This window comes from Penaeus monodon, chromosome 27 (genome assembly GCF_015228065.2).
Source record: "Penaeus monodon isolate SGIC_2016 chromosome 27, NSTDA_Pmon_1, whole genome shotgun sequence".
In the NCBI taxonomy this organism is placed as follows: domain Eukaryota; kingdom Metazoa; phylum Arthropoda; class Malacostraca; order Decapoda; family Penaeidae; genus Penaeus; species Penaeus monodon.
Window position 1 is genome coordinate 39,569,360 of NC_051412.1, and position 254 is coordinate 39,569,613.

Consider the following 254-nt stretch of genomic DNA (forward strand, 5'->3'; position numbering starts at 1 on the left):
ATAATGATAAGTAACGATAAAATAATAGCTATCGATAACAAAGTAACAAATGACGATAATACAGATAAAAGAAATAAACCTGAAGAAAGCAATGACAAGATTATCGCTGCCACCACCAGTGACTCACACTGGGCTCAGTATCAAAGCTCCTTCAGATGTTACCTTCCCCCCCCTCCCCTCCCCCGGCAGTTCGACTCCTGGTGCGCCGAGGACGAGAACGGCGACTGCCTGGAGCGCCAAGACCCGAGCGACGA